Source organism: Sciurus vulgaris (genome assembly GCF_902686455.1).
Source record: "Sciurus vulgaris genome assembly, chromosome: X".
In the NCBI taxonomy this organism is placed as follows: Eukaryota; Metazoa; Chordata; class Mammalia; order Rodentia; family Sciuridae; genus Sciurus; species Sciurus vulgaris.
This window is the reverse complement of record NC_136471.1, coordinates 130,409,696-130,423,829: the sequence shown is the minus strand read 5'-3', so window position 1 is coordinate 130,423,829 and position 14,134 is coordinate 130,409,696. Positions and strand designations below refer to the sequence as shown.

The following is a 14,134-nucleotide window of genomic DNA, read 5'->3' as shown; positions in this document are numbered from 1 at the left end:
AATTTATTTTTCTATCCTGGACGCTAATAAACAGTCGCAGGTGTGAAGATATTATTTGTTTCCTTGCCATGTTCTTCAACATTTGTGTAGATTGTAAAGAATTATTGAGATCATTCCTATGCACAAACTGAACTATTTGACATTTATTTAATTAAAAATTATTCATTTACTTCACATGGGAAGAACTATACTTGCAGACAAGGTCAGAAACAAGGTCAGAATTATTCAGGCTATCAGATTTTATTCTCTGAAATATAAAGTTGTGATTACAGCAAAAAGCAAAGAATACAAAGCAATGAAACTCAGCATTATGTAGTGTTCTAAAGCTTTATTATATAGTGTTGAAAAGGAATTTCAGATTTTCAAATGACAAAAATTCAAAATGACGAAAGGTAAAATATATTTACCTTTGTTCCTTCAAACTTTGATAAGGCATACAATTCCTAAGATAATTAAAAATTAAAAATAAAAATCATATTAGAGTTGGGTGCTATGGTGCAAGCCTGTAATCCCAGGGGCTCAGAAAGCTGAGGCATGAGGATGGAGAGTTCAAAGCCAGCCTCAAGCAACAGCAAGGTACTAAGCAACTCAGCAAGACTCTGTCTCTTAATAAAATACAAAATAGGGCTGGGGATGTGGCTCAGAGGTTAAATGCCCCTATGTTTAATCTCTAGCACCAAAAAAAAAAAAAAAAAAGAAGAAGAAAAAAACAATAGAATTCCTCCATTTTGCAATAAGTAAGGAAAGCATTTTCACTGACTTGGTGTTTCTGCCCTTCATGTCTTAGAAACTAGATAGTTAAGATTGTTTTGCTGTCCAGTTTATAACTATTTTAGAAATATCATTGAAGCTTTAGGTCAGGGAGGAATTACTAAACTGGTTTTCTTCTCATATTTTAAGAATTTCACTTTTTGGCTTATCATTTCTACCACCCTGATTCTGTCCTCTCAGTGACTTTAAGTAGTTTCCTGTTGGGTTGACCTGCTAATCTAACACTAAGATTGTACTGTTGTCCTTACCATTCATTCAGTAACAGCTGCTATTGCCACTTCAAATGAAAAGCTTATTCTTATTTCCTGGCATTTCGCTTTGTGTCCTTCTGTCCTTCTGATGGTATCTTCCTATTGTTGGATGTGCTTATTCTGCCCTTTATACTTGATGATTTGGACTGTCACTTTTACTAACTTTGCTTAACTTTTGCCTTGCATGTTTTAAACTCCAAAGTATTATTGTTGACTTAAGTGAGTCAAATTATCATTTATATGCAATAAGGGTGCTCCTCGGGGCAATATAAAATGAATAATACATTTGACAGAGCAATTCAAATCTATGATAATAGGCATATATTAGGAAAGATTGGTTTTTCAAAGTGTTGGTCTCTCTTTAAGAGTAGGTTGCTATGGTTCTTGCCTTCCTATCTTATTCTAAGCAAACTTATGACATATAGTTACTATCTCTCAGAGTAATCACCTTTTTGATTTATGTGCAAGGAGAGCAAACCTTGGTTGAAGATTTTCTATGGGATCTTAGCCTGCAGTTCAGTTTCTTCCAGGGTGCATCTGAACTCTGATTAAAGATACTCCATGATATAAGGTGATGTTTGCAATTCTGATCCATCCCTTGTCAAGTAGATTTTTTTTTTTTTTTTTGGTACTGGGGATTGAACCCAGGGGCGCTTAACCACTGAGTCACATCCCTAGCCCTTTTTAACATTTTATTTAGAGATAGGCTCTCATTAAATTGCTTAGGGCCTTGCTAAGTTGCTGAGGCTGATCTTGAATTCATGATCCTCTTGCCTTAAGCCTCCTGAGCTGCTGGGATTACAGACGTGTACCACCATGCCCAGCTGAAGCAGATATTTTTTATTCTATTCAGTTATATATGACAGTAGAATGTATTTTGACATATCATTACATACATTGAGCATTTTTGTGGTTGTACATGATGTGGAGTTACACTGATTGTATATTCATGTATGAACACAGGAAAGTTATATCCAATTCTTTCTACTATCTTTCCCATTCATTTCCCACCTCCCTTCCCCCCATTCTCCACTGTCCAATCCAGTGAACCTCTATTCCTCCCTCCCCACTGCTTATTATGAATCAGCATTCACATATCAGAGAGATCATTCTGCCTTTGGTTTTTTAGGAATTGGCTTATTTCACTTAGCATGATGTTCTCTAGTTCCATCAATTTACCAGCAAATGCCATAATTTCATTCTTCTTTATGGCTGAGTAATATTCCATTGTGTATATGTTCCACATTTTCTTTATACAGTAATCTATTGAAGGGCACTTAGCTTTGTTACATAGCTTAGCTATTATGAATTGAGCTGTTATGATCATTGATCTGACTGTGTCACTGTAGTATGCTGCTTTTAAGTCCTTTGGGTATGTGCAGAGGAATGGGATAACCGTGTCAAATGGTGGTTCCATTCAAAATTTTCTGAGGAATCTCCATACCTAAAGTAGAAATTTGATGCTATAGAATGTCTTCTGATTTTCATCAAAGTTCCCTTTGGAACTTGGTTTCTCCAGGAAAGGGAGTTGCCGACTTAGAGCCAGTTGGCACCTGACTATTTATATTTTTCTCCCTCTGGGTGTCAGATCCTTGAGGGCTCTGTAGCCAATGACACTTTAATGATATTTAAAAGGGCTGGATTTCCTTGGAGAAAACTATGACTGCCTTAGAAACAATTTATGAAGTTCTTGAAACCTGACTGTAAATGAAGTCATGAAAGAGAAAAAGTTTAATATGTCAGTTTGGATTTTTCCTAAACCAAGTAAAGAATGATGGTTCCTAGTGGGGATGGGACAAAAAAATAGTAGAAAGAATCTGACATAACTTCTCTATGTACACATATTACTATACCACAGTGAATCTCACCATCATGTTCATTCACAAGAAATTAAACAACTATGGGTAAATGGGAGAAAGATCATTAGAAGGAAGGGATCAGGCAGTGGGGGTAAGGAAGGGAAGAAAAGGTACTGGGGACTGAACTAGAACAAGATATATTCCATGTTTTTGAAATTATGTCAAAATGGATTCTACTACCATGTGTAAGTAAAAATAACCAATAAAAAAAGGATAGATGAATGGGTCCTTCATTGCTGACAGTGAGGTGAAATGAATTTTATGGGTTTTCTATAAATCTCAAATTCTTTGTTATCCTGGGAGATGAACCTTGATTAGTTTTCAATTACCATTGGTTTTTTTTAATTGAAAAGTTTAAGCCAAGCATGGTGGTGCATACCTGTAATCCCAGTGACTGGGAAGGCTGAGATGGGAGGATCTTGAGTTCAAAGCCAGCCTCAGAAAAAGTGAGGCACTAAGCAACTCATACCCTGTCTCTAAATAAAATACAAAATAGGGCTTGTGATGTGACTCAGTGGTTGAGTGCCCCTGAGTTCAATCCCTGTTACTTCCCCCAATATAAAAGAATAGTCTACAGTGTTCTGTATTTACACAACAGAATCCTTTTGGAAATTTTCTTTTTAGTCTTGATTACTGAATTTAGTTGAAATTGATTTACAAAGTATTTATTTTTTTAAATAAAAAAGCAGCTACTGTCTGCTAAAGGACTCATGCAATTTAAAGATATTTGATACATTTATTTCTTTGTATTAATTGTGTATATATTTGGTACAAAACTGAATAAGAGCCAGATGCTCTAATATAAAGTTCACACTGAGATTTGAGAAGAAAACGGTAGCCAAAGAGGTATTATCAGGCTCTTATGTTTAAATCCCTCTAAAAATAGCCAATTATTAGGTCAATTTGCTGTGTTAAGTAAGTAATTATGTTGTGTGAATTTCTCCATGACTGCAGCAATAATGGTATCTTTTCCCAAGTCTGGTTTTTGTTTTTGTTTTTTGTCTTGAATGTTAGGATCCATAGTCCTTGGGTTTTATAGTTCTTCTTTCTTTCGTAAGAAACTCAGCACAAACACAAAAATAAAATAAGAAATACAGAGGGTTATTTGGCTTTATTTTTAGTCCTGGGTAGATATCATGAACCAGACCAAAGTTAGTCTTTCCTTAATTTGTCCATTTGCTTATTAGTTTACTATTTGTACAACGTTATAGGAATATAAATCTGAAATGGGTACAATGCCTCCTAAAGTCTGCTATGGAGATAAAATTTATAATGACTAAAGCAAGTGGAGAGTGTTAATATTCCAAGTGTTCATGTTCATGTGACTGAAATCCCGTGGAAGTTACAAGGTGGGAATAGCTTTTTACTAGGGTAGGGGTTGAGTGGATGGTGAGGGCAGGAGTTAGGAGTACAGTCTTAGTGTGGGATTGGCTTGTCAAATGGACCTTAAAGAGTAGGCAGGATCATGAAAAGAGAATTTAGGATGGGAAGAGTATTATAGGGAGAGCATAATACGAGAAAAAGCATTATGGTGACCAGTGGGGGTAATAGAAGCACTAATAGTATAATTAGACTAATGTGAGACAGTAAAAAAGGTAGTGCTAGAACATACTTTATACATGAATTAGGGGAAATTGGAATGCCAGCTATAAGACTTACTGTACACGTATAAACTCTGGAATTTCTGTGTAGGAGTGGTGTGTTTCAATAGTAGTGTGCCTCACAGATTTGCTACAGTAGGGAGTAGTTGTTCTAGGGCTTCATGCCCTTCATGGTCACTCCCACAAATGAGTAAGCATGGCAGTGGCACTGAAGTGCATCATTATGAGAGTCACAAATTCCTTTATTGGTTGACTTCGGCTTAAGGATTTCCTGACAGCTTTGCAGAACCTCCCTTAGACAATAAGAGAATGTAGGATTCTGCCACCCAAGTGAAAGTGGGTTGTTCAACTGTCTTAGCTTTGCTTGGTTCTGCCTGTATTTCCTTTCACACAGGTATTATTTCCACTAAACCAAAATCCTTGTACATTTAATCTCATCTTGGTGTCTGCATCTTAGTGGGCTGGGACTTACTAAAATGTTTAAAGGTAGCAACCTGGTTAACTAGGGAGCGTGTCTGGAGGATATGTTTTTTACAGCAAGCATGGTGCTTTCATTTACATCACATGAATATTTGAGGGCATTTGGTGGGGATGATCCCGCTGATGGCACTTATAGAGACATCTACCACTTCCAGGCTATCTTGAGTGTTGATACTGTGGAGCCTTTTAAATTTTTTGACTTATTATAGGAAATATCACACAGATGATTTCATTGTTCAGTCACAAACTATCACCAAAATCAGATTTATTATATATGACTAAAGAAAACAGATCACTTCAACAATGGTTAATTCAATTTAAACTGAGAATAATGAACACTAATGATTTCTGCTTCCAGTTCAGTGCTTCTGATTTTAAAAGAACTGATATCTTAAATGCTCATGCCAGTTTAGAAATTCTTTTCTCCTTTGGTTTTTCATCTCAGTATCCTTTGAATGTATATTTTGTCATGAATTATGGCATGGTCATACAGTTTCTTAATTTATAGTATTCCTTTATATGAAAGTACTAATTGTGAAAGAACTGTACCTAATTTATGAAAGAACTCCTATGACAGCCAGAAATTATTTTGATTTAATTTACTACTAATAAAGATATATACACTTTATTCCCCTTTTATTTAACTTTGTGTCATGCCTTCTCTGGTGTCAATATAATTCTGTTCGTGGCCTTGTCATTGCTTGCCTTGGATATCATGTTAATGTCACAACTTTAGGTTATGGCTTTCCTGTGGGTGCTAATGGGAGGAGACAATAGGCTCCCAGTCAGAAGAGGGGGAAGACTGGATTCCCACAAATGTTGTGGCCTTGGCAAATGGCACATATTGCATGGGTCTATGAAAATAACATCTATGGGAAAAACTGTAATAAATAAATAAAGACTGCTTGGAAAGTTAACAAGAGTGAAATAATGAGGGATCAAGCAGAGAGGAAACTTGCTTTGGACTGTGGGCACTTTCAGGGCATTGCATTGGCAACATTAAAGAGTGGTAATACACTCAGAAGAGGCAAGGCCAGAGGAAGCCACCTAGGGGATGCCAAAGTCCACTAGAATAAGGAAAGACTCTGCACAATAATCAGGAGGGAAGGGAGAAAGGGGCAGAGCTTTTAATTTGCATGCACAACTGGAGAATAGAAGTTTTGTGTATCCTCTGGGGAAAGTGTGTGTTTCCTCCTGAGTAATGGGAGGGGTTATTTAGCAAATGCAAAAGTTGTCATATCTCTTGTCTTTATATACAAAACTGTCCTTTCATTCTTTTGTTGCTCTGGGAATAGAATTGATGGCATGACTTCCACTCATCTGCTTTTCCACTAAGAACAAAGATGTATTTCAAAATCGAGTTTAATGAATACTTTCCATTGACCTTTTGACTTTGATTTTGTTGATATTCCTAACTTCTATTTATTATAAAATGTTTTCTTCAGTAGTAAAATGAAATTTTCTCTAGTAAATGTTTCTTTTTATGCAGCAAAATGTGAAAAAGGTCCTATAACTCATTGCTTCTGGTAGTCCCATAAAATCAATCATTATTTAAAGTTGGACTAGTGGGGGTAGATTAGTCAGAAGATATTCCACTTGTGTTGATTCTTGCAATGAGTAACTTACACTGTTATTTTTGGAATGCCTAACACATTTTGTACAAAGATGATCATTGAAACTAGATATCATTTATCTTATAGGTGGATGGAAAAGAGACCAAGAGAAAAAAATCATTGATTTAATGACCTGGGTTTACACACAGAGTGGAAAATCAAATACAGGATTCCAAACATGGATCTCCCATTACATCATCATTTTTGAAAGTACAGGTGAGTGTTTATATTCATATTGAGAGTTTACTATTGGCTATGAAACAGACTGTGACCAGGATAGCAGTGGTAATCTGGCTAAAAGATTGTTTTAATTGTCTTACAAATATATTAAGTATGGCATTGTTTTCATATTCATGAACATGAAAATATGTAAGCTGATGTTCTTTAAAAGCATGTTTATGTAAGTTGTATGTAATATATGAAAATGTGCTACACAGAACTAAACCTCAACAGCAAACAGCCATCTGACAGTAACAACAGCAGCTCCTGGAGTGATCACTCTTTGCCAAGCATTGTGCTAAAGTATATCCCATAGATTTCTAATTAGTCTTTATAACAGGATTAATTAGAGGTTAATATTTTCACTGTTTTATAAATATGAAAATTGAAGCATAGAGAGGCAAAGATATTTGCTGAGGTTCATAAATCTAATATGACAAGTCCAGGTTTGTTTCTCTCTCTCCACAGATGGTACTTTTAGCCAGGGAAGATTATGTAACTCACAACTGGGTGATGATTAGAATAAACCAGATCCCTTTGTACATTTAATTATTCTAAAAGCATGTCCAAATTTATGGAGCAGATTGAGCCAAAATGAACCAATTCATGTAAGACTTTGAATATTTTATGGCCTGGTCTTATAATGTATTATGTCAATTAATCACCTCCTTTGGGAATAAAGACTTCACAAGGTTGTTATTTCATTCAACTTTTTTGCTGCTGTGACCTGAAGACCTGATAAGAACAATTTTAGAGGAGGAAAAGTTTATTTGGGGATCATGGTTTTAGAGTTTTCAGTCCATAGATGGCCAAATCTGTTGCTTTTGGTCCTGGGTGAATCAGAATATCATGATAGAAGAATGTGGAAGAGGAAAATAGCTCAGCGCTTGATAATCAAGGAGAGAGAGGGGGGAGACAGAATTAATTCACTCATTAGGTTAAGGTTCTCATAACCCAATAATTCTACCTCTAAACTTTCTTGCATTGTCTCACACATGAGCTTTTGGAGGCACGCCATACCTAAACCACATCATTTCACCACTGGTTTCCAAACGCTCATGCCCATCTTACAATGCAAAATATATTTAGTCCATTTTCAAGAATCCCCATATTCTGCCAGTTCCAGCATTACCTGAAAGTGCGAGTTCAAAGTTTCCTCTGAGATTAATGGCAACTCTTAGATGATTTCTGCTGTAAAAATAAAATGAGTTACATTTATTCCATACATAAGAGCACAGAGTAAACCCTTCCATTCCAAAAGGGAGCATAGAAAGAAGAGATGGGCCCAAAGGAAGACCAAAATCCAGCTGTGCAAACAAATCCTATAGCTCTACATCCAACATCTGGGGCACATGGGATCGAGGTATTGTCTCTGAATGGCTTGTGTAGCTGTACGCCTATGGCCTTGCTGGTTGCAGTCCAGATGGCCTCTCTATTGGCTTATTTCTGCTTCATTACTACAGCTTTCCTCAACAGATGTCCCTTGGTTCTGGCATCTCTTCATCTTGGGGATCTTCACCAGTTTCAGTTTCCTTCTCAAATCTTTATGCATCACTCTTTTAGGGGCAGTCAGCAGGGACTCAGACCCTGCTATACTTTGCCTGGCCTCCCAGGCCTTCCTTTGAAATTTTGGCAGAATCCTCCATGAACCCTTAATTCTAGCATCCTGCATTCCTATAGAACTAGCACCACATGGTTGGTGCCAAGGTCTGCTAACACCTCAAGCAGTATGCCAAGCCTTTAGGGACCATGGCTACAGCAGCCTCTGAGTACCTGGGTGGCTGAACACAGTAAAAGAACTTCCTAGGCCCCCCCTTGTGCAAGCTGATTTTATCCTCGTCTCTTCTCAAAGAAATTGTTACTTTTACACCCATTAGCCTGAGATGTATGTGGTCTAGCCAATTTCTGAGATGTCCTCATGCCATCTTTCCTATTGTCTTTGGGTAAAGTATTTAGTGTCTCATTAGTATCTATAATGTTTTTAACAACCACACTCTGCTTATTCCAGATTCACTCACACTTTGCTGGCCACACTCCAAGTTTTTCAGATCTTTCTGCTTTGCTTTCTACTCCTGATTTTCACAGTCAACTTGGCTAAAAGTCACCAGCAATATCTATGCTATCATCTGAGTGCTGTACTTCCTTAAAATTTCTTCTACCAGATGAATTAGTTCATCACTTAAATTCAGACTTTCAGAAAGTCTCAGGACAGGGACACAAGGTATACAACTTCTTTGCTAGGACATAACATGAATGACCTCTAGTTCAATATCCATTAGAATCCTCCTTCCCTCTCATGAGCCCAATCTTCACTGTCCACAGTCCCATCTGTATTCTGGTTTTCTGAGCTCCCACCAGAATTGCCCATTAAACTTACAGCATTCTAAAGCTTTTTCAGCTTGCTTAGATAAACTTTCTAAAATTCCTCCCATGAATTCCAAATATCTTCAAAGGCTTCTGAATCACATGGATAATTTAATCCCAGCAAATGGCCCCACTTTCCATACCAAGTTCTGTTTGGTCAATTTTTTTTTACCACTATGAACAAAGGAACTGGTAAGAACACTTTTAGAGACAGAAAAGTTTTGAAGATCACAATTTCAAACGTCTCAGTCCATAGATGGCTGACTTCATTGCTTTGGCCCCAAGATGAGACAGAACATCATGGAGGAAAGGTGTGGAGGAGGAAAGCAGCTCAGGACATGACAATCAGGAAGGAGAGGGGGAGGGAAAAGGAGGAGGGAGGGAGAGAGCAAGAAAAAGAGCTCTCCACTCAGAGACACACCCCTAGTGACCTACCTTCTCCACCCACACCCTACTGCCTACAATTACAGTCTAATTAATTTATATATGTGGATTAATGCACTGATTAGGTTGAGGCTCTCATAACCCAATCATTTTACCTCTAAATTTTTTGCATTGTCTCACACATGAGCTTTTGTAGAATACCTCATACCTAAACTTTATAGTTATTTTGTCAAAAAACAAAATTTCAACATATTGAGTTTTAAGCAGATCTAATTGTTTTATTAGCCATTCTTGAACCAGGCATCATCCAGTTTACAAGACAGAAAAGAACTCTTTTAAGCTCAGCAGAGTAGGTATGTTTTGTAAGCAGAAAAAGCTGATGTAACAAAAAGCAAATCAGTCATTTAAAAGTTTTTTGCTTTATAGCGAATCTTGCTGGTTTAATGGGATTTGGCTATCATTACTGACTTCTTGGAAGGTCAGATTTTATGAATAAGCTGCTTAGATTTCAGTTTGGTGATGTGGAAACTTAGCAAGAGTGACTCAATTTTGGGTTGGTCTGTTGGGGCCTAGTGCAAGAGCTCATTCCACATCAGTGGCCTCCCATTAATTTTATTTAACAGTTTCCAGTTCAGGTACAAAAGGACTAAGAACACTGAGTTAGTCAATAGTAGGAGAAATAAGGAGAAGTGGAATTCTTCATTCTACAAATGCACCAAAGGATGCTGAAGATTCAGGGCATACAAATTCTGTGAACTATAGTGTTGATCCTCGAACATATTTGTTCACATACCACCTCAGTGTTATTTTTTAGATAGGAAGTATCTGCCAAAATTAATGTGTGGGTAAATGCAATAATTGTTAGGAGGTGAGACAGCTGGATTGTGAAAGTTGTAACCTGATTAACAGATTAACTGGGTGGTAACTCTAGGTAGGTGGGAAGTGACTGGAGGAGGTAAGTCATTGGAGATATGCCTTTGGGCTTTGTATTTTGTTCCTTATGAGAGGAGATCTCTTTCTCTGCTTCCTGATTGTAATTTCCTGAACTACTTTCCCCCTCCACATTCTTCCACTTTAATATTATGCTTCACTTTGGGCCCAGAGCTATGGAGTTGGTCATCAGTAGACAGAGACCTCTGAAATTGTGACTGCTGAAATAAAATTTTCCTCATCTAAAATTATTCCTGTTAGGTCTTTTGGTCACAGTAATGAAAAAACTAAAACTCAGTAAAGGAAAAATATGGTGGAAATATTTTTATATCTTTACAAATTGCAAATGTATTATACTGAATTAATATGTTAAGAGATCTTTAAAGAGGTTTTCTAACATGCATAATGATTAGTAAAATTTATACTAAATTTTTCAGTCCATCAGTAATCTGATGGACTGATTCTTGTCTCATAGTTTTTAATATTCCTGAAAATATTATACTGGATTGTTTTCATGGTCTAGCTATTTAGTACTTAAAATATTTTTCAAATCATGGTGACTTCATTCTACCATTAGCCAGTTTCTAAAGGAGGAAATACATTTTTGTGGTGAGATTGATGGTTAATAAAATGAATGCTAATTCATTTTAACTGCTTAATTTTGATTTTTTTATTGCTGATTTCTCCTTAGACCCAATTATATGAGTATTTGTTAAACTGCACATCACAACAACTTATTGGTGAATTATAATGCTCATAATAACTCCTATTTTTTAAGTAAAAATAAGACAAAATATTGCAGCACATTTCTAGTAAATATTGCATTGAAAAATTCTTATTGTGCTTATATATCTGTTTCTATACCTGCACATATTTACATGTCTATATATAACTATCTAAATATTAAGCTGTGGTGTGAAGTGTGGCAGTCAAATCCTTTTAAAAGTGTAATGGTGTAAACTTTGATCATCATTTCCTTTTACCCAGGACCTGTAGCCCTTTGCCTTAAACTATGAGAAGGAGAAACATAAAGTCTACTATTTCCTTTGTACTTGCATTATTAGGCACTACTTTGGACCCTTGATTCCTTTGCACAGAACTTTATAAACAATTTGTGTGTTGTGTGAGGGTTCCCTTGGTTACAACTAAAGAATACAGTCTGGAAATTCACTCACCAAGGAAAATATCAACCACAACATACATTCTTTCTTCCTTTTTTTTTTTTTTTTTAGATTTTTGAGCTTTATTTTATTTCAATCAGCTAACAAAATTTAAGTATTGAAGCAAGTGTCATTACCATACAGGAAAGGACTGTGCTACAGGCTTTATGCATATCAAAGAAGTTGTTCATTAATATCATTAAACAGATGGTAGTGCTGCAGACTCATGAGAACCACCTATTCCACATATCTGGTATGAGTTAGTACTGGGCATGAGTAACTGCAGTTAAGGAAAGGCATAGAAATGATAATGGGTCATCAGAGGCAAAGCAATGAAACATTCTGACGATTTTGGCTTCTTCTTTAAGCTATACTTCTTAAAATATATTTAAAGTTATATTTTATTTTTTATTTTATAAAATATTAAAATATGAATTTTTACTCAATAGGACCCTAAAATGCTCAAGAATACATATAATTTTTGTTAGTCAAAATTTTTATATTAATAGCTTCTCAAACAAGTTTATAATAAATCTTGAAAAAAATTAGTAAAATCTCTAAGCACTGAATTCTTCAGGAGAAGAAAACAGAAGTCAACCTTAACTAAATTCTGCATCAGTAGATCAAGATCAGCAGAGATTAAAGAGTTCTTGTGAAATAGGTCCTAGATAATTTAGAAGAAAATAAAAATGAACTTCTTAGAAAAGCAACAATGTGCTGATTTTGGTCCATTTAAAACTAAGCTTCCTAAGGGTTGGTTCAAAACTGTATTTGGAGTAAGATTTTTAAAAACTATACACTTAGGTATCAATCATATTTGTGATTTGTCTAGATAGTTTTAAAAAAAATCACATGATGATTGAATCATGGTAGTATTTATACCTCATAATGCATTTTTTAAGAAGAAACACCTGTGTGTGTATGTGTGTGTGTGTGTGTGTGTGTGTGTGTGTGTGTGTATTCATTTTTACAGACTGCATTTTGATTCATTGTACACAAATGAGGTACAACTTTCATTTGTATAGTTGTACATGATGTAGATTCATATGATTTGTATAATTATACATGTACATAGGGTAATGATGTCTGTCTCATTCTACAATTTTTCATATCCCCTCTCATTTTCTTCTACATAATCTAAAGCTCCTCCACTCTTCTCTCACCCTCCACCCGCACCCCCATTATGTATCATCATCCACTTATCAGGGAAAATATTCCACCTTTGATTTTTGGGGATTGGCTTATCTCCCTTAGCATGATATTCTCCAACTCCATCCATTTATCTGCACATGCCATAATTTCATTCTTCTTTATGGCTGAATAGTATACATTTGAATAGAAGTGCCAACATTTTCATCCATACCCCAAAGGGTCATGCCTTTTGGAGCATGTCACCTTCTTTGTAGACATTGACTCACTGGCATGCTGGCCAGAGGTTGCAGCTACCCCTCCTTCTGTTCTGACTTCATCTCACACCATGCTTTTTCTTATCCACCTGCTCTAGTATAATCACACTGAACATACCAAACAAGTTTCTGCCTCAAGATCTTTTCACTGTGATTTCTATTATTAAAATCCACATGAGGCTTTCTCCTTGACATCTTGCAGGCCTTTTCTCAAAAGACACTTCCTTGGAGAGACCTTCCCTGAACAGTTTGTTTTTACATACCCCCTTTTCTTTCTTCATAGGCCCCCTCTATTCCATTATTCTCTCTTGTTTGTTTTCATAGCGATTATCACTAATTAATGTCCCCTAAACTCTACTTTAATATTCTCTACTTGTCTCTACTGTTCACCTCTGTATCTCCAGAGTGCTATCAATGCACAATTGTATGTATTTGGAAAGATTCAGAGAGTAACTCAACACTCTCCTGCCCCTCTGCTTTACCTGGGTCAGTCCCTTACAATCTAGTCTCATTTGTTTCTAAAAGCAGTTTCTCCCCACGACATGATTTGGCAGAAACACTGTATTAGGGAAGATGGGGTGACAGAAAGTGAACCAAAAACTGTGAGAACTCTCTGGAAGAAGCATGCATGACTCAGGGACTAGAGAAATGTTAGGCTCATGTATACTAATAAAATTTCTAGGTCACCTAGAACTTTGGAAGCACAAACCTAGAAATGCAGATATGTTGTGCTTTTAGTGCTACAAGAGATCATAATTTTCTGTCTCACAGATACTCTCTATGAACAGAAGTTTGATTTCCAACTGGAGAGGTTTTCTTAAGACTCAGGAGAGATGGCTAAATTTTAACCCTATAGACAAAATATTGCAATCTGAACTTGGAGTCCACCATATCAACTATGGCAGAATTATCTACCATCCTACTTCATGTCTCAGATGAATAAAGAAACACGTAGATAAATACAGCAAGTAACAGAAGCTATGTTTGGCCTGGCTTTGGGTTTAGTGAACTATGACCCATAAGTCAATTCCAGACCACCACCACATTTTGTAAATAAAGTTTTGATGAAACACTGTTATGATCATTTGTTTAGATA

At 36.2% G+C, this 14,134-nt stretch overlaps 1 protein-coding gene across 3 annotated transcripts in view; it reads left to right on the top strand.

The window, feature by feature from the left end:
* FRMPD4 (FERM and PDZ domain containing 4) overlaps positions 1–14,134 on the top strand; it is a 912,953-nt gene that overhangs the window by 30,789 nt on the left and 868,030 nt on the right. For all 3 annotated transcript variants that reach the window (XM_079123114.1, XM_079123113.1, XM_079123119.1), the window contains exon 2: positions 6,663–6,791. The gene's annotated coding sequence lies outside the window, so the exon portion shown is untranslated. The remainder of the gene's footprint in view (positions 1–6,662; positions 6,792–14,134) is intronic.